Consider the following 18,288-nt stretch of genomic DNA (forward strand, 5'->3'; position numbering starts at 1 on the left):
CCTCCAAGAAATCTTCCCTGATTAAGCCAGACATGCTTTAATTATCACCCCCTTTCCCTATATCCCAATAGCACTTGAAGTTTGTATTAGTTCCCGATACTGTTTGTGTGAGTTCTGTCTCCCTAACCAAACTGCATAATCACACACTATTTTCATCAGGTTTGATAGATGATCATCACAAATTGACAAGAAGAAAACAATACATACCAAAAAGAAAGCAGAAGAGGATTTTTCTTCTTCTTCTTCTTTTTTTTTTTTTTGGTTTTTTTTTTTTGTTTTAACCTATAATTTGTTACCTGGTGCTTGTAAGCTCCTTAGTACAATGAGAAAAGCACTTGATTTCTGCAAAATATTTCAGGACATATAAAGTACACATAAATACTCAGGAATAAAGATCATGACTTTTATTTGTATTATTTTTCTTTATTTTATTTTATTTTATTGAGTTATAGTCAGTTTATAATGTTGTGTCAATTTCCAGTGTAGAGCACAATTTTTCAGTTATTGTATTTTTCTAATTCCTTCACTCCTTATCGTTTGCCTAAAGTCCTTGGTTTAAACCCTGAGTATTAACTGGATGATTCAGGTTTGGATTGTTGTCCACCAAGATCCCTGGATCCTCTTAAGTCAAAGAGTTATGCCCTGCAATGGAGAGATAGGTAGGGGAAGGACCTTTAAATGTAACTCGTGAGAGGAGGTGGTTCTCCTGAGCCTCAGGCTCCAGGCTGTGTGTATATGGTGGGAGGGAGGTGAGTAGGGACAAAACATACATACTGAGCTGGTAGTTTCCGGCAGGGCTGGGGGAGCGGGGAGAGGGGAAGAGAGCAGTCTGGGCCAAGGCCAGAGGTGGTCCCCGGGGAGTCCTCAGGGCAGGCAGCCGGACGTCTCTCCATCCTCCCCGCCTGACGGATGGGTCTGCTGCTCAGGCACAAGCTGTCAGGCCAGGCCGCTGCCAAGGCAGAACAGTGGCGCTTCTGTGCGCTGTACTCCGCGCCTGGAGAATGCGGGCCTCCCGGGAAGCCGAGGGAGTGATGGAGAAAGCAGACGTCCCAAAGCAGGAGCCGTGAGGGGCGGGAACCCAGAGCCGCTGGATCACAGGAAGCACGTCTGCCTCCTCGAAACAAGGGCCACTGGATGCCAGCGGGGAAGGGGGTGGGGGGGTGGTAGACAACCGGGGGGAGGCCGGGGGAGGAGAGGGGGGTGGAGACTGCAGGGAGGACGCTGAAGGAGGGTTGGGGTGAAGAACTCAGTCCTTTGGCCAAAAGCCCCCTCCCCTTTAATAAAAAGAGCCATTTGCCTTCAGTTGCACGACGTTTGTTTCCTGCTCGGACGCTCAGAAACCTTCCCACCTCTTCCCCGACCCCTCTGCCTTCTCCACCTCTGCGGGCATCTTCCGCAGCCTGGCCAGGCCCTCCACGCGGACGAGATCCCTGCGGCTCACGCTCACGCAGATCCACGAGGCTCTGCGATCCGCCCCCGGCCGGGCTCCGACCCCGCCCGGCAACCGCCTCCCCCTCAGCGTTAATTAAAACTTGCGAGATGGAGAGGCTGGCGCGGGCGGCTCCGTTTTATTTGCAGCATCTTTCATGCTGCTGACGATCGTAAAGGGCTTTAATATTGAAATATGGGCCATTTTCCCAGCTCCAGCCCTCGCCGAGCGCTCCCCACACCCCCACACCCAGCCACCCCGCGCTTGATGAAAGAGCCCCTGCAAATCCATTAAGAAGAGATAATTGAAAACTCCGGGGTAATATTTAAGGCCTCGCGCCGACGCGGGGTGGAGGGCCCGGCTGCGCCCGCCGTGCCCGTGGGTGCCGGTGCGCGCCTGTCCCCTGCGCTCCAGGCGGCCAAGGCCCTGCGGCCTCCTCGAGGCCTCCTGACTGTATTCGCCTCACTCCCAGCTCTCAAAGGGCCTGCTCTGCGCTTCCCTGGCTCTGAGGAAGCCTTGCCTGGAGAGACAGCTAGTTCCATAGCGTGACAACTCACACTTGTGAAAGAGGGCTCAGGGGCACGCGCACTTTGGATGCAGCATCTTGCCCCACTGGTCCAGTCGGGATTTGATGCCTCGGCCTGAGGACTACTTGGTGCCTCTGTGCACCGCGTTAGCTTCTGTTTGTGATGTCAATCCTGTACTTGCTGTTCCTCCATGAAATCCACCCCAGTTCCATCCAAAGATGGTGCCCCATGGCGTGGAGTGGGTGGGAGTATAGTCACCAAGACTGCCCAGGAAGTGAGCTGGTGATAAGGACACACAGGCTTATTATACTGTTCCATTTTTGTCCTATGTTCTCAATCTTCCACCAAAAAAATTTTAGAAAGCAGATTGAGTGTTTACTCCACCATCTCCTACAAAGTTGAGCTGGCTACCTCTTGTCCTGAACATTACTGTCCTTCCGCACCTTGTGTTCTCATTACTGTTGAAAGTCTGTCCCACTGCTAGGCTAGGACATCTTGAGGACAGGGATCAGGTCTAACTTCCCTTCTTAATCCTTGCTCCTGGCTCAGGGCCAAGCACATAATATGTGCTCAGTAAATGGCATTGATTTTTTTGTTTGTTTTGGGTTGTTTTTTTTTTTTCAATGGAGGTACTGGGCATTGAACCCAGGACCTCATGCAGGCTAAGCATGCACTCTACCACTGAGCTGTACCCACCCCCATAAATGGCATTGAATTAGCTGCTGTCTGCATCCCTAGAGGTCTCCAGGTTTTCCAAATCAGGATGCTAGCACCTGGGGGCAGGGGGCAAAGCATGAAAGAGGGGCAGGCTCTATGAGGGTGGGCTGGGGTTAACGTCTGTTTCCTATAGTGACTGGCTCCAGGATGTTCCCACAATGAGGTGAAGAGGTGGGGGAAGGGCTGAGGACCCTGTGGTGAACGACGATATAGGAATCCTTAGGTCTCTACCTGCATCCTTTGGGATGCAGCTGGGGGAGGGGGGGGTTCTCTGCTCCATTTGGTCAAACTCTGTATGAGTCTGGTTCTACTGTGAATTCTGTTAAGGTGTGATTGTGAGTGCCTGAGTGTGTGTGTGCGCGTGCGCGTGCGTGCATGTCTTGAGTGGGAAGAGGGGAGAAAAGAGGAGGGGAGGAGGTTATTTTGTTCAAAAAGCTTGACTGGTTTAGGCATTTCCGTCAATCCCCTCTGGCCCCCTACCTCTGCATGGTCTTTCCAGAACTTTGACCCCTCTTGGCCCGGACCTCCCCACCACAGCGCCCAGCACCCTGCCAGGGGTTGTACTCACAGGAAGGCACCACTGAGGGAGAGGCCATTCCTGCTCAGCTCCCTCCCCCATGTTGGTCCCTGAAGCCGTGTGGCAGGGATACTATCTGCACAGCCAGGATGAAGCTGTGTCCTTTCCAACTCTCCATTTCCAACTCCTTGTTAGAACCATGAAACTTCAGAGCTGGATGGTATGAATGGACATTGGGTCTAATCCTCTCTTAATATCTCTGGGGCAGCTGAGGCCCAGAAAGCATATTTATGTGAGACCACTGGGGACAAAGCCAATGATGGATGGACCTGCAGCAAGTTAGAGGCAGAGTTCAAATCCCAATCTCTTGACCTACTTAAATGCACACAATTAGAATTTGTAGTGCCTTTGCAAACAGTATCTCATTGAATTCCCACAAACCTATGGAATTGTATTATAATTCTTACCTACACATGAGGAAAAGGAGGCTCAGGGAAATTAGTGATTTGTCTAAAGTCACACACTGGCAAACAACAGATCCAGGATTTGAACCCCAGCTTGACTAGCTCCAATTCCAGTGCTCACTTCCCCAGTGTCCACCCCCCCACTGCCCCCCCCCCCTCCAGGTCAAGCTGGACTCTCTTCATTCCTGGGACACCTGCAGCCAGAGGTCATTTCTTTCTGCAGCCCACTTCCCCTGCCCAGGGCAGTGCTCTTTGCCCCAAATGAAAGGGGTAGCAGTGTCTCCATTATAATCTTGGGCACTGAACTCCATGAACTGAATCCACACAGAGCCTGGTCTCCTGCACACAGCCCTGCTCCTGTCTGTGGCCACTGAGGCCTCTGCCATAAATCCCCAGGTCTCAGCGCATAACCATTAGCAAGCAATTGGGCTCATCAGGACGCCTTTATGAGACTCAGGTCAGATAAATGGACTGCCGGAGGTCAGGAACAAGGGATCTCCTCGCCCAGACTGGCTTCAGAGGTGTCCCCCCACCCCCAGAGGCCGGCAGATTCCATGTGACTTGCAGCTGCAGGTAGCAGAGGGGGTGTTGCCATAGTGGGGTAAAGATGTATCCCCAGGTAATCCACATTCAGTGGGAAGAGAATGACCTGGAGGTGAAAAGCCTCAGATGGCTCACAGTCATTAAGGCTGGAGTTTCCACACACACACACACACACACACACAGACACATCCACAAACATGTACACTCTGACACTCCATCTCTGATTCAAATCCTGACTCTTCAGCAACCGCCCCCAGCCCTGTCCACCTCCATGCTGGCCTCACACTGTCCCGCCTTAGAGGTGATCTCTAGATCAGTGCTTTTCAAACACCCCTGTGCCTACAAATGACTGGGGATCTTGTTCAAGTGCGGATTCCCATTCAGTCAATCTGGCCTGGAACTGGACATTGTTTTTCTAATCAGCTCCCAAGTGAGACAGCTTCTCCCAGGATTTTAAACAATGGTCCTCCCATATTGAAGGGGCGAGAATGGAGGAGGTGGGAGTGTACAGTTTGGAAAAGCTCCTCTCTCACCACCTCTCCCAACCCTGGAGGTTCCGCTATGCACACCCGGAGCACTGAGCTGCTTCTGGAATGCTGTTCTCCCATCTTCACATGGCTCCTTCTCGCCCTTCAAATCTCAGCCCAATTCTCTGCTTCCTCAGAGAATGAATGAATGAAGAACTTCCACGATGAGAAGTCGTGTGGAAAAGAGTCTCTTTTGAGGGGGGCTGAGATCATAGACAATTAAAGAAAGCTTTTGGAGGAAGGAAAACAGGAGGAAAAGAACATTGTACGAAAGACTTGGGAGATATGACACAAGGAAAAGGGGGAGGCAAGTGCATCTGGGTAACAGGTTGGCCCTGTTGGTCCCAGCTGCCATGACAGGGGTGGGGGAGGGCCCTGGAGGAAGAGGTCCTGGGGGTGGGGACAGGTGCTGCAGGGTCTTAAAAACTATGGTGGGCAACAGGAAGGCTATGGTCCTCCCCAGACCTCATGGGCAGGGACCTTCATTTATTTCTTCTTTCCTGTGCTTGACAGATTCTTCCTGAGCCTCTGTCACACGGCAGATACTGTGCTGGGTGCTGCCCACACAGGGATGAACACAATGCCTCTGATTCCTGCCTTCATGGGGTTTACAGTCTATCAGGAGAGACTGACATTAAACAAACTAAATTGTTAGTGTTGGGCTAAGTCTACAGAGAAGTACACGATGAGGGGTGAGATGGTTGGGGGAGAGGCTTCCTTAGGGAATGACAGTCAGTCACCCAGAGTCCTGAGGAGTGGGGCACGTCCTCCCCAGCCCCCTGATGGCCTCAGCATTTGTCCTGGACTTCCCACATTCCTCTGCACGGCCCCTTTAAGAGGCACGTCTCTTTCCTGAGCAAAGGAGGTTCTGGGCACACTGCCGAGGCTGCCAAGGTTGTGGGTTATAAATCAACGCTGGCACTCCCTTGGCAGTGGGCTCTCCTCTGAGCTGCCCAGATGGCGGGCAGGCCTGGGGCTCCAGGGGCAGCCAGGCACGCGGGAGGGGGGAAGTGGGCAAGGTGGGGACACAGCTGGGCCACGGGCCCCAGTGGCAGCTGCCCACCTCTGTCTAAGGGCCTTGGGCCAGAGAAAATGCCAAGGTCCTTCTATGCCAATCACGGGGACTTTCTGACTCCTGAGTTCCAGGCTGGCACAGGCCTTTGAGGTCATTGTCCTCACGCCTGCCAGTGACCCAGGCGTCACAGACATCCTCCAAGACCAAGGGCTGTGGGTTTTCCCTTTTGGATGACTTCTTGGGGTCACAGTCGGCTCCAGCATCCAACCTGAAAGTTCTACCTCTGGTTTGACTCTCTTCCCTTTTGCTGTAGCCAAGATGTGCTCTTTTACACTCCGAAGGCAGTAGCTTCCCATTTGGTGGGGGCTTTGGGGCTGTGATGACGGGCCCCCACTGCCTTCACTTGAAACCTTCTGGAAAAGCAGGATAAGAAGCTTTCTCAAGGTCAGCTGGAGAAGGTGGAACTCCACCCTCCTGGGGGTTGCCATCCCTCAGCCACCTTCACAGGTGCTGTGACAGAGGGAACATATGTCACTTCCACCCCAGAGGGCAGTGACAACGTCTCAGCAGCCACAGCCCCACAGAGCTGGGCTCAGCAGGCCTTGACAGAACTGGAAAGGCAGCCTCTCTCCTGGGCCTGAGCCTGGGCCTGGGCTTGGGTCTGGCTTGTGTGCCGAGGGGTGGAAACAAAGCCTGGAGGCCCCTCCCACTGAGGAACAGACAGGCTTGCCTGCGCTCTCCCTCCCCTACCCCCAATATTCAACAAGGTTTCTAGAACAGTGGAAAATTCCTGGGTTATAGAACAAGAGAGATTTCTGGGATGTTCTTGTCCTCAAATTCTCCTGTGAAAAATCAGGGCTCACCCGGACTTAGAGAGCCTCTTATATACTCATTGTGCAGATGAGGAAACTAGACCCAGAGAAATAAACACAGGCCTTTTAGCATTCAGGTTATTCCTACTGCCCCACATTTGCCTCCTGAATAGAGTCCCCCTGCGCCACCACTAAGCAGGATACATAAGGCTCCAACTGTAATAGAGGAGACGGAGGTGAGCTAACAAGCAGAACTTTCTCAGAATAGTCATCTACAGAAAAGGATGAGAAACAAAAATAAAGGAATGGAGTTCTCCAAAACAGTGGGGTGGGAGAAGGGAGGGATGGAATCAGGAGTCGGGTTGGAATTTTGCAAAAAAAGGAAATCAAGAAAATGGAGGAGAAGGGGGCTGGCACGGAGCCCAGAGCAGGGCAGACAGGGGGTGGGGCTTCCAGGGTTCCTCACCGAGGACTTCCAGCGTCCACCTGTTCCTGGCCTCTGGGTATCAACAGAAGTTTAAATTCAGGCCTTACCTCGGCTGATTCTCTTGGCTGGTTCTTTGCTCTCCCGGGATGGCTTATCTGGCTGCCAGCGTCATTTGCCTCCTCTAATTTGTGTTTAAATTAAAGTTCCCACAAAACAGGGGCTTAATGTGCTATTACTGAGAGCTCCTGGCCCCCCTGTTGCTTCAAAAGTCGAGGAGAGCTGGAGGGAAGAAGCCACTGTGCACGCATCGAGGCTGATCCCACTGGAGGAGGGAGCTGGCGACAATGATCCTACTGGGTGTCTCTCCAGTCCTTGTTGCTCTCTCTAAATGGTGCCTTCTGGGGGCAGGGCAGAGCAAGTCATGCTCACAGAGGGCTTGGGGATCGACATAGGGCCCTGTCATAGGGCTCCCTGTAGGTGGTCACCTGTTTTCAGGACCTTGGCAACAAGGCAGGGAAGATGGGCAATAAGAAGAGGGTGGGGGTAGAAAATAAGAACAAAGCTTGAGGGTCCATTTTTTTAATAACACTTACACAGAGTGGTCAATATGCCTGCATGTCCTAAGGACCTCATAACCGTAAGCTCATCTGTCTCCAGGTAGTTTTGTCATTATCATCAGCTCCTTTTTTTTATAGGTGGGGAAATGGAGGCACAGAGAGGTCAAGTAACTTACTCAAGATCACACAGCTAATAAGAGGTAGAGCCAAGATTCAAATCCTTACAGTCTGGCTCCAGATTCTGCCTAGGCTGTCCCTTAAGCTGAGATTTGTCTGTCACCCTGCCAATCCCTTGATCACAAAGTGAGCCTTCTCTTTGATTGTCAGGGCAACTGAGGCAGAGTGAAGCTCCTTTCTGCTCCCTCTTTCCCTCTCTGAGCCACAAGATTCCATCTATAAAATGAGGATAAGGCACTTGGAGGGACTAAGGGGCTAGGAAGGCTTCAGGTGACAGCTTGTCAGAGTGGCCATCATGGGGTCCGTCCTCAGTCATTATTCCTTCCCTTTGCCTAAGCACAAGCCTTCCGGCTGCAACTTTCTGCATCACCTCTCGATTCTGCTTTCCAGGGTGCTTCAGGCAGTGATTCCTCATTCCTCAGTGAAAATCCCTAGGGAGTTATCCCCTATTTCTTAGTCCAAAACCTCTCTCTTCCTCCAGGGAGCCTCTGGAGAAGAAGTGTAATAACTGCCCGTCACCCCTCCCCCATGTAGACCTAGGTGGGCCAGTCAAGGTCCCAACAGAAAACACATGATATTCAAAAGGGCTTCACTGAAGAGAGTTTAATGACATGACGATTTTCCAGTTATAGATAGTATTCAGGGAATCAATAAGGGTAGAAACGGTGCCAGTAAAACTGGGGTTGGGGAGAGTGGCCACCCAGCCAAGCTGGGGCCACTGCGGAAACACAACCCCTGCTAGGACTTTAGGCAGACAAGGGAGGAGGTGGGCAAGAGACGAGGAACCGAATACCTTGGCTCCTCTCTCCCTTCCCTGCCAGGACCCCTGCTGGCCAAGTCCGACCACAAAGGAGAATTCAGGAGCCCAGGTGATGCAGTCTGCGTAGGGCAGCCTCCAGGGCCAGGGATGCCCAGAGAACAGAGGCAGCAAACCAAATCACCCGGCCCACTCCACCCGGGATTCCCTTAGAACTGACAGCCTTATCTCAGCAGCTTTATTGCCGCGTTTGTCGCTGCCTGCAGCCAAACAGTGACCCAGCTCATAAGGAAGATGGGATCCAGGCAGAAAGAAGCTGGAGGAAAGGGGGCTGCACTGAGCACGAGGAGGGTAGTGACATCAAATGGAGATATAAGATGACTCTCCCACCTCAGCACTTGGTACAAATCACTGTCACCTTGCTCCTGCCTCCCCTCTCTAGACCGTAGTCCCTGTAGGGCGGGGATCTGGCCTTGTCCATCCAGGACACCCAGCATGGTGCCTCTTAGGTACATAATCAGAACTTGTTGAATAAATAAAGGGCTAGCAGGTAAATGGATGAACAAACCTATACACTGTTCACGTGCACACGCTGGGCCCACATCTGGGAGCACTGATGAGTGAATCACACAGCTCCTACAGGAGTTTTATTTCCATCATGCGCCACCTCAGATTTTCCATGCAGCCGTTCAGTCACTGGCCGCCCTAGCCCTCTGAACTGGCCAGCGGCTGCGCTTGGATAGCACCCGTTCAAACGTGCAGTGACTTCATTGGGCTCCTCTTGATGAGGGAATCAGGGAAACAGCAAGTTCCTTCATTGCTCACAGCAGCCCTCCTGTGCGCTTTCTCCGGAGAAGTCTCGATCCATGGCAAACCGTCTGTGGTATTCCCGGCTGGAGCCCTTGGCAAGAGATGGGAGGCGAGAATGACAGTGCCAAGGAGGCAGCTGAAGGATCGTCACCCTGGGAGCCACAGCTCTGCCTTGCTTTTTCCAATGGGCCATAAAGACTGAGAGAGGCAGGGGGAAGGGGAGCGGGGGTGGCCAGGAAAACACACTCGAGTTCCCAAGTGGAGTCCCAGTGCCAAGCCCACCTCGTGCAGTGATGACGCACAGACTCTAGGGCGGGGGGCTGGCTTCACAATCCTTGCTCCGCCACTTGTGGGCTGTGTGACCTCGGCCAAGACCTTGGGCCTCAGTTTCCTCATCTTAAAAAACATATGTGATGACTACTAATACCTACCTCATATGGTGGTGGAAAACAGATGAGTTCATCACCATGAAATATTTAACAGGGTCCATGGTCTGCAGTCAGCCATACATAAATTTCATCACATAAAATTGAGCAGGACACTCGGGTTCTAGCCTCACAAACTTTTTTCTCCTGTAATAATAAGCCCAGCCTTGGATACCTTTTATGTTTGCTGTAAAAAGTGAACAAATGCATATGAAAATTATAACGTGTTAAAGTTTTGTTATTTGTCATCAAGTTCGAGTACGTGTCTTGATTTAGCAGGGGTGGGGGGATGCTAAAGGGCTGTCAATCATCAGCTGCTGCTGATCTGCCTTGCTGCGGTCCCCTTCTTGTCAATGTCATCAGCCTTTGGCTTGTTCAAGCCTCTGGTTGACAACATCCAGGCCTCTCGTGGTCCCTCCCGCACAGCAAGGACTGGAAGGAAAAGGCTTTTGAAAGCAAAACTGATCCTTCCCTTCCTGCCCACGAGGCAGGTGTAGACAGCGGACACAGGCTTCGTGAGAAGAGCTGGCGCCGCCACCTCAGCCCTCATTGCCTTTGGGCAGGAGGGGAGGGGATGAGCCAGAGCAGGACAGGGGAGGGCAGCCAGGTCCTCTGCGTCCCGGCCTCAGAAGGAGATGAATTTGTCCTTGTTGCGGAGACCAGGGGATGAAAACAAATCCACACCCCAGAGTCCGTACAAATGTGCATGATTGATTTCAAATAGTTACTTAATCTCTGAGTCAGTTTTTCTCATCCTCAAAATGGGGATGATATTACCTAATTCAAAGAGTGAAAATGAGTGAGATATATAAATCCCTTGGTATATGGCTAGTCCAATACATGGTAGCTACTACTAGCTTATTTTTTTATTGTAGTTGATTTACAATGTTGTATTAGTTTCTGGTGTACAGCATAGTGATTCAGTTATACAAATATATATGTATATATCCTTTTTATTTTTTTTATTATAGGTTATTACAAGCTATTGAATACAGTCTCTGTGCTACACAGTAGGACCTTGTTGTTTATCTATTTTGTATATTATAGTTGTATCTGCTAATCCTAAACTAATTTATAATTTATCCCTCCCCAGCCCCCTTTCCCCTTTGGTAACAGTAAGTTTGTTCTGTATGTCTGTCTCTTTCTGTTTTGTAAATAAGTTCATTTGTGTTTTTTTTTAGATTCCACATGTAAGTCATATCATATGACACGTATCTTTGTCTGTCTGACTTACTTCACTTAGTGTGATAAACTCTAGGTCCATCCATGTTGCTGCAAATGGCATTATTTCATTTTTTCTTATGGCTGAGTAGTATTCCATTACTATATATATACTGCAGCTGCTTTATCCAATTATCAATGGACATTTAGGTTGTTTCCGCGTCTTGGCTACAGTAAATAGTGCTGCTGTGAACATCGGGGTACATACATCTCTTTGAATTAGAGTTTTCTCTGGCTATATGCCCAGGAGTGGGATTGCTGGATCATATGGCAAGTCTACTTTAAGTTTTTTAAGGAACCTTCATGCTGTTTTCCATACTGGCTGCACCAAATTACATTGCTACCAACAGTGTAGGAGCGTTCCCTTCCCTCTACACCCTCTCCAGCATTGTTTGTGGCCGCCCTAACTAGTGTAAGGTGATACCTCATTGTAGTTTTGATTTCACTAGCTGATATTTTGCGTTCTCTGCACACCATTCCCTCTGAGGGAGGGAGAAGCAGCGTTGCTTTCCAGACTAGAAAATGTGGTGGCAGCAGAAAGTGATGTACAAGTCTGCTTTTTTATGTATTCTTTCTGGAGCATGTAGTAAGGACCTCATTTGTTCATTCATTCATTCATTCACCAAATGTTTACAGAACTCGCCATTACTTTGCTCATTTGTATTTTTCTTACTCTCACCACTAGAACTGCGAGGCTCACAAGGGCAGGGCCAGCGTCTGTTGGGTAACCTGGGTGCCTCGTGCATACTTGCTAGGTGAGTGAAAGGATGGAACTCGAAGCCTGTCTGCAACACTGGGATGGGCTAGGCAAGGAGGTGGGGCATCAGGCCTGGCTTCTAGGCTCCATCACACCCCTGAGAACAAAACTTTCCCTTGACCTTGGAGCCTCCACCGACCTTCCTTCAGCTGTGAGATACTGGCGGATCACTGGAGACCAGACTTGGGGAACCTCTTCTGCACTGAGAAGGCATCCATTCATCTCTGTGTCTCTGAAAGCCCCGGAGAAGGGTTTGAGTCCCCCACTCTGAGGAGCACAGCAAGTGACCCAAATGCCAATGGGTGAGAATGGAGGGGGTAGCCCCCTCAGTAACTCACTGAGGGAGGAACATTCCAGCTGAGCATGTGTAATTAACACAAAAGGAGGCATGTTCCCAAGACCCTGCTTTCCCAGATGTTGGCTATTCCTACACTTAAGACATACCCATTCTTGCCCACAGACCTCGTTTGACATGATCCAGGCTGTCTAGAGACATAAGAGTTACGGGAGAATCATAATATCCAAAAGGAAAAAACAACCCAAATATCCATCAGCTGAAGAATGGATAAACAAAAGTGGTGTATCCACACAATGTAATATTATTCAGCCCTAAAAAGGACACGAAGCACTGATACACGCTACAACATGGATGAACCTTGAAAACAATACACTAAGTGGAAGAAGCCCATCACAAAAGGTCACACAGTATGTGATTCCCTTCATATGAAAGTTCAGAATAGAGAGATCTGGAGGGACAGAAAGCAGACCAGTGTTTGCTTAGGGCTGGGGTATGAAGCGGCCTGGGGTAGTAACTAAAGGGTATGAGGTTTCTTTTAGAGGTGATGAAAATGTTCTAAAATTGACCATGGTGATCGTCACACATATCTGTAAATATACTAGAACCACTGAATTATACACATTAATGGCGAATTGTATGATGTGTGAATTATATCTCAAGAAACTTGTTTTTAAAAGAGAGAGGGAGAAAAAGAGAAGTTGAGATGGAACAGGAGGGCCGTGATCAGGAACAAAGCCCAGGCACTGTCCGTCCTGGCCGTCCCCCAAGCCAAAGCCTGCATGTCACACAGGCAGTGTTATGGTAGCCCCCAAGCCATGACTTGAGAAGATAAATTGGCCACAGAGGCATGGAGCTGGGTCCCTTCTCCCCTGACAGCTCCCTCTCTGTGTTTTTTCTGGCACAAGAAACATTCTGTCTTCTTGTATAAATAGGGGAAATTTATGACAGTTTTCCCCTTCTCCTCCCTGGTGGGCTACTAGGAAGGGGCTGGGGGTTGGGCGGAGGGAGATATAAATGTGGAAAGACTAGAGGGAGTCAGGGATCTGGGCTCTGGCCCCAGCTCTGCTCTGACCATCTGGGTGAGGAGGCGGCGGGAGCAAAGGTGCAGCCCGCTCATTCCCAGGCCCAGGGAGGCGGGTCTCCCAGGCAGGCGGGTCTCCCAGGCAGACATCCAACAGGAGGGACTCAGGGGAAATCAAGGAAACACGGTTTGGCTATCCCAAAGCTTTATCAGAGGAGACACTGGCCCCCTGCCTGGTTTGGGTTATTTCTGCCCTTGCGATTTGTTGAGGCAGCAACCTCAACCTTTGATGTTTTGGTGGTTAGAGGACTCATCTTGGATTCAGAAAATGACAGAAAAACTAAGTGTCCAACCTTAAGCAAGTCACTTCCAGTCTCTGGGCCTCATCTGTAATTTAAAAAAAGGAGGGGAGGGGATTGAACTTTCAAGCATTTTCACACTGGTTTTAACCTTTTTTTTTTTTCTTCAAATAAAACCTGATGTAGCAACACATCTAACATGGGTGTCCTGCTGAGCTTCTTGGGTTGAAGCGAGGGTGACGTGGGGAGACACCCAAGCCCCCTGTGGTGACGTGAAGGGGCTTGGCCAAGCATAGGATGATCTCCAAGGTCCCCTCCATCTCTCAGGTGGGAAGGTGTATTGAGATGGATGATGGCAAAACTTCTATAATAAAGAGGACCCCAAACACAGTCACATATAGAAAACAAGTTTATTTCTGACAGAACACTCTGGAAGGGAGCAGTCCCAGATGGCGGGGGCTCTGCTCCACCTGGTCAATCAGGAACTTGTTCCTTTCCTACTACTGCTTTGCCCCCTCTTAGGGGTTTCTCCTCAACCACACAGTCAAAGCTTAGTCTCAGGCAAATCTGGTCCAGTTCACGAAAAGGAGAACTTACCCAACGTCTTAAAGCTCTGATGGCAGCTGGGAAATGGAGTGTCCATCTGGGAGGCTCTCTACCCTCAGGGAACAAAGAGAGAAGGGATTTAGTGGACAACTGGCGGTCTTAATCTAATCCAGGACTCAAAAACTCAGCTGAGCCACCTTCTCCTTCTTTCCCTCCCAGAGGAGGGGAAATAGAACCCACAGTCCAGAAAATAGTGTGACCCCCCCATGAGGTCCAGCCATATACCCCAAGATCAGCAGTCCCAGAAAAGTGACTTGGAGGCTCTTCCAGAGGGATTACCCTTCCATCTACCTTCTTCACAAGGATGTGAGAAAAGCTTCCATCCCCACTGCTCCTCTGCCACTCCCTCTCTTGGTCCCATCTCATTCTCCAACCCCTGTCCCCAGTCACTAGGCGTGACTACAAATACGAGGGTGCAGGATGACCTGAACTAGGAATGGAAGGTGAGATGGGGCCGGGGAGCTGGGCTTTGCAGGTAGCCTAGGTGTGGTTTTGGTGGCAGGCAGACCCAGCTACCAGAAGTGTGACCTGAAGTGGGGATTGAGCTCTCCGAGCCTCAACGGAATCTTCTGGATATAGGAAAGACAGGACCACTTGTCAGGGTTGCTATGGGCATGAATCAGGATAATGGATGTACCCGGCATACAGTAGGCCCTCAAGAAATGGCAACTGATTTTACTGGGTGACAGCAAAGTAAATCTGATCCATACCCTCTGGCCTCACCTAGCCTTTGCATGGCCCTTCTTTCATCGCCTTCTTTGCAAATGCACCACTCCTGCCCTCTTCTCTACTTCCTATCCTCATTACCTTCTTATCTGAACCCTGATCTGTACTTTCCTCCTCCAGGAAGTCTTCGCTGACTGAAACATTCTCACTCACCACCCCCACCTCCATCTTCCAGCTGCCCCATGGTCCTGGCCTCAGCCTTGTCCCAACTCTACATGGGTCCTGCCTCACCCTTCAGAAAGTCCCACCTCCCCATTCAGAAAGTGTGCAGCAATGGAAGGGAGTTAAGATTTGTCATCAGGTAGATCAGAGTTCAGATTCCAACTGTGACACTTTCTAGCTTTATGACTTTGGCAAGTTACTTCATCATTTTGGACTTCTCCACTTTCTACAACCTCTCGAGTGAGGTCAGGTCTGGGGGCCGGTACATAGTTAGAGGGTATTTAGTAAATGTTAATCTCCTCTGTTCTACCCAGTCTCCCCCAGCCCACACTCCAGAGACTGACTCTTTATCAAAGGGAGATATTAGACCAAGAAAGTAATTCCCCCAGCACGGCCCTCCCAGGGAAAAAGAACTGACTTTCCTTTGAAGTCTGTGGTCACTGAGAGGGAACCATCAACCCAAGAGCCAGAGCAGAGGCCAAGGAAGAACTCAGGTGTCCCAGCTCCCAGGGCCCCCATGCCTCATTCTCCCCCTGCCCTCACAGCATGCGCCCCAGTTGTTAGACCAGACTCAGGGATGGGGGTGAGAGGGCTGATCTCATCACAAGCTCAGAGAATCCACTGAGCTCTTAACCTCTAAGAGGTTCAGTGCCCCAGCTCCAAACTTCCCAGATCAGAAAAGCAACAACATCAATAACAACTGATGCTTATCCAGCACTCCCTACAAGACCAACACTGTTCTAGGCACTTCGCACATACTAACTCACTTAGTCCTCACAACAGCCTACGAGCTGGGTACAATTAAGTCCACTTTACAGATGAGGAAACCGCAGTGTGTGAGGTTAAGCACCTTGCCTGAGGTCAGGCAGCTGGCATAAGGCAGGGCTGAGATACAAAATCAAGCAGTCTGGCTCCAGAATCCATGCTTTTAACCACTATTCTATCCTAAGAGCTAACATGTACTGGTAGTTTCCAGGTGCCAAGCACTGTGGAGAACACAGTACATGGATTTCATCTAACTGAGAACAGCCCCCTGAGCTGCCTTGCCTCACATCTCCACCCTCCCCCACCAGCTCCTCCTTCTCTAGGTGGGTTTTTGAACTATTAGCCCTTTCCTTCACAAATCTTCTTTACCCCCACAGCGCACAACCTTGTGCCCCAACTACTCCCATTCATTTCTCTCTCTTCCCCTCCCCCTGACCCCTAGTCCTTCCTCTCCCCACAACGCCCCCACCAAACCTTTTCAGTCCCTCCCCAACATCCCCAGCTGATTCCAATGAATTTCACCTAAAAAGACCTTCAGACGGTCCCCAGTCAGGCCCCTACTGTGCCTTGATCTCACGCCTGCCTCGGGGAGGCCTGGCAGTGGCTATGCTGGAGTCAGAAATAAAATCCTCCTCCTCCTTCCCCACCCCTACTTCCCATCACTCATCTGGGAATCCAGGGCGAAGAAGGGAGCTAAAGTGCAGAGCATTCATTTAATATTAACAAATTGAAATGAATTCTTTTAATGCCAATTAACGTGGAGCGGCCCCTTATTAATAGTAATTTAGATTCATACTTGGGAGAAGCAGGGACAGGGGCTGAGCCGAATGTGCCCAGAATGTCAATGTGACGCCTGCGCTGGAGACTGAGCGGGAGGGGCAGTGGCAGTGTTACTTCTGCCGAGTTGGGCTGTTTGCCTCAGAGGAACAGACAAAGTCACCAGGGGCAGATCTTTAGGAAACAGATCTCTCTGTAGTTTGATTTTTGTACCTGCAATGCATCTGAATAGACTGAAACCGTATCACATCATTTTGATGGTTTACTTCACAGTAACGCTAGGGAAGAATGTCCTCAGAGCTGAGATTTACCCCTAAACTCTGCTAAACCAGACGCCACTGACCCAAAGCGATCTCATCCCCAGGCCAGTTCTCTTTCCTTCTTTGTGTCATTTCAAAGCCAGAGCTGGAGATCAAAATGGGGTCCCCCAGTCCCTGCCACTTCCACCTTAATCAGAAGTAAAAGGAAAAGGAACAAAACATTGTCTCTCTCTTTTGGGAATCTTCTCCCAGGAGGTAAGAGAACCTACAGGCTGACCTCAAGCTAACAGCTTACGTTTAAGGGGGGGGGGGGGAATCTGCTTGTACTTTTCTTAGAATTTAGGGACAAGGTGAGAACTGAAAACTCAATTTTATGTACCAAAGAGTTGCCCAGAATAGAGCCAAGGAGAAAGAGCTTAGTCCTAATTTAAAAGGCAAACAGAAATTCTGTTTTCCCTGGTTTTGCTGGCTTAGGCACTAGAGGTGCCCAGAACCAGAACCCCAAGTGTAAGCTCTGACCCAAGTAGGACATTTTCTTCTTCCCAGGCATCCCTCCTTGGCTGGATGGGTGAGTCAGATTTGAAGCTAGGAATTGTGGCAGTTGAGGGGTAAGACTTCTGAGATGGAGGAGGCAGGAGGGCAAAGGGGACTGGGGAAGGGGAAGGGGAAGGAAATGTACAATATGGTGAAGTTTATAAAATATAAACTTTAAAGATGGTTTAACATACAAAAGATTGAATTTTAAGAAAAGGTCAGATTTTAAAAGGAGATAAAATACATCAAAATGGAAAGATTAAACTACAATTGAGGACAATGCATAAAACACTTCAAGTAAATTGTTCTTCAAAAGAGGAAGACTTGGAATGAATCAAAAGAGACATCATTCACACCCCCATAGAGTTTCCCAAACAATAAATTCATTTACAAAACAAAAAGTGAAATCCATACAAAACTAACCCTTGATCCACACAAGGAGAAAAAAAGAAACATCCTGGCAATGCAGTAACAGCTGAAAAACTAGTGAGGGAGGAGAAAAACAAACGAATAAACTTGAAACATGTTAACTGATTATTTGTAAATATTGAAACTGGAAGATGGGATGGAGAAAGGCACAAACTTGGCATCATCAGAAAAGTGAAACTTTCAAAAACATAAGGTGTAACTCATCTCCAAAGGAAACTCTCCTTAAGGAGAAGGTTCCTCTCCAAAATAACGGAATATAAAATTGATCTAGTAAGTACCACTCACCCTCCAAAAAAGGTATATTAATCTAAACTTAATGTTTCCCAAATTTGAAATTATACAAAAGGTTTGGGTTTTTTTTTTCCAACTAAGAAAAATAAAATCAGGTTTAAATCGTCTAATGGGACAGGAAGGGGGACGTTGTTTGCAGGTGCCAGAAAGGATGGGGGAGGGGTGTTTGTCCACTTACCCTGCTCTGGAGCGGCGGCCAGGACAGAAAAGGGTGCGGGACCCCGCAAAATCCTGCATGTTGGGGGAAAGAATTAAGGGATCCCGTTGCCATGCACGGATGAGGAGGGTGGAAAGACTAGGGGTACCCATTTCCCCACCTCCGCCGCCTCCCTCCCTCCTGCACCCAGGCCTTAGAGAGCTACTGAAAGTTACAAATTGCTTCCATTATTAGCTCATCCCGGGCGGCCTGGTCATTGGCCAAACCCGGACCACGTGGTC

At 49.6% G+C, this 18,288-nt stretch overlaps 1 long non-coding RNA gene across 1 annotated transcript; it reads right to left on the reverse strand.

The window, feature by feature from the left end:
• Positions 1 to 8,314: 8,314 nt before the first annotated feature.
• Positions 8,315 to 18,224, reverse strand: LOC116667605. Its single transcript, XR_004324516.1, has 4 exons — positions 18,029 to 18,224; positions 13,898 to 13,955; positions 9,711 to 9,891; positions 8,315 to 9,370 (listed from the first exon to the last, which is right to left on the reverse strand). It is a non-coding gene; the product is annotated as an uncharacterized LOC116667605 (long non-coding RNA).
• Positions 18,225 to 18,288: the final 64 nt, after the last annotated feature.

This window comes from Camelus ferus, chromosome 12, assembly GCF_009834535.1.
Source record: "Camelus ferus isolate YT-003-E chromosome 12, BCGSAC_Cfer_1.0, whole genome shotgun sequence".
In the NCBI taxonomy this organism is placed as follows: domain Eukaryota; kingdom Metazoa; phylum Chordata; class Mammalia; order Artiodactyla; family Camelidae; genus Camelus; species Camelus ferus.